This window comes from Sinocyclocheilus anshuiensis, unplaced genomic scaffold (assembly GCF_001515605.1).
Source record: "Sinocyclocheilus anshuiensis isolate Anshui unplaced genomic scaffold, SAMN03320099.WGS_v1.1 scaffold2906, whole genome shotgun sequence".
NCBI classification, from domain to species: domain Eukaryota; kingdom Metazoa; phylum Chordata; class Actinopteri; order Cypriniformes; family Cyprinidae; genus Sinocyclocheilus; species Sinocyclocheilus anshuiensis.
In genome coordinates, this window is record NW_015547767.1 from 12,634 (window position 1) to 14,850 (window position 2,217).

General features: G+C 39.6%; 1 pseudogene; it reads right to left on the reverse strand.

The window, feature by feature from the left end:
* Window positions 1-222: 222 nt before the first annotated feature.
* Window positions 223-1,893, reverse strand: LOC107704558 (NACHT, LRR and PYD domains-containing protein 3-like; annotated as a pseudogene).
* Window positions 1,894-2,217: the final 324 nt, after the last annotated feature.

Below are 2,217 nucleotides of genomic sequence, written 5' to 3' on the forward strand. Positions count from 1 at the left end.
TTTAATAAATCTGCAAAAATGTCAACAATTCTGTGTTTTTCTGTCAATATGGGGTGCTTTGTGTACATTAATGAGGAAAAAAAATTAACTTAAATGATTTTAGCAAATGGCTGCAATATAACAAAGAGTGAAAAATTTAAGGGGGTCTGAATACTTTCCGTACCCACTGTATATTGTCATGTGTTTATGTGTCAGAACAGGCAAGAGCCTGAAATTCACTCACTACAGCTCTTTACAGCAGTACATTTCAGGTTGGAGCATCTGCAGATTATGAGACGTTTCATGGATTTTCAGGTTTCTGATGTGTTCACAGCACTTTAAAACTTATTTTAACACCCAACAGTCTGTTCTTTTCAGAGGCATATTAGACAGATCTATTAAAACCAAATGTTCCAAAACTTTCCCAATGAAGCTCTTCTCATGGAGCTCATAGAGACAATGGAGATTGAACAGCATGTGTTCATTTTGATATCTCTGTGAACACTGATTGATCCATTCCTTAAACTGGGTTTCTATGTTAATTGAAAGGGTCATGTTATGCTTTTCAAAGAATGAGGAAATCCATTCTTTCTTACAGAGACCACAGAGGAACAGAATCACTGCATGCAGCAGATTTGCATGTCTTACTTCTACATCTGCTTTAGAAAAGTCTCTATCAGACCAAAAGGACAAAGTCCATCCTCTCTCTACAGTGTGAAGCAGCTCTCTCACTTTCCTCTGAGACTCTTCTTCATCCAGAAGGACATAGTAGAGAGCAGTGAAGAACTCCTGAAAGCTGAGATGCATGAAACTAAACATGGTCTCCTGGTGGATTTTTCTCTTTAAGAGGAACTTGAGCAGGAATGGGTTGCCAGCTGGGTCTGAAATTGTGTCATAAGCAGTTTTTTCATCAAACAAGACTTGTTGTTCCAGCATCCCTCTCTCTGCCAGCTGACCCAGACTCCTCAGCAGGCTCGGGACAGACTGACTCAAACCCTGGCAGTGATGCTCCACAGTGGACACAAAGTCAACGTAGATAGAGGTGGTGGTTTCCAGTCCACTCATCATATCTGCACCATCACTGAACCTCTCTCGCATAACCGTGCAGATGATCCAGCAGATGACAGGGATGGAGCAAGCAGTGATGAGAGTTTCATTTACTCTCACACATTCATAGGCTTTCCTGAAGAGCTCCTCATTCTGGAAGAACTTCTGGAAGTACTCCTCCACCCCCTTCTCAGAGAAGCCCATAATCTCTGTGAAACGCTGAGGTCCTTTGAGCAACATTCCCTGTGGGACCTCAGTTCTAGTAATGATCAGCCGGACAGATCTGAGCAGGATTTGTTTACTAAGAATGGAACAAACTATGACCTCAGGTGGGGCTCTCTGGAATTTGGATGATATGCAGTGTTCACAATGCATGGATCTAAGCTTATCAAATCCAGCAATGATGAAGAGCACTCTCTGTGCTGAGTTCTGTAACATCTTTGAGATCTGATCTAATGTTAAACCACAATTCCAGCTCAGGAGCTCAATCAAGTTCATCTCCTCAGAAATACACTTCAGCTCTTCACACCTCAGGTAGAAAGCTAGATTAAAGTGTCTAAGGTAATGCTTTCCAGATGCCCAGTCCAAAATAATCTTTTGAGATATGAATGATTTTCCACTACCAGAATTTCCTTGGAGAATGACAGTTGCTGGATAATACAGATGTATGTCTGACTTATTAAACAACTCCTCCACACTGATATTCTGAAAACTGCCTCTTTTATTTTTCTGAATAATCACAGGTTCAGTGTAGAGGGCAGCCAGTGAGACTCTTTCACCAGAGAGGAAACTCCTCTCATTCCTATGTTCATATTTCCGTTTGATTGACTCCTTGTACTGCAGAAAACCTTGTAAAACAGAAAACATTATTTATCCCCCACAATGTTAAATTAACTGGAGAATAATCACATAATAAAGTCATCCTGAGATGAATGTCTTGCTAAACACCACTGAACAGACAACAGAACAGACAATTATTTTGAATCAAGAATGGAGCTTTTACAAATGACTGAAGTTTAACTTATTGCACTGAATTACTAAATAACCTGAATTTTAATTTCTGGTTTAATAATCTAAATAAATATGACCTTCAATGTACAAACTGCTTGGTAAAGATCCACCATGTATCAAAAAAGAAAACAGTTCACTATATCACCAACGTATATCAGCTTTCAAAATAGTGATGTCACG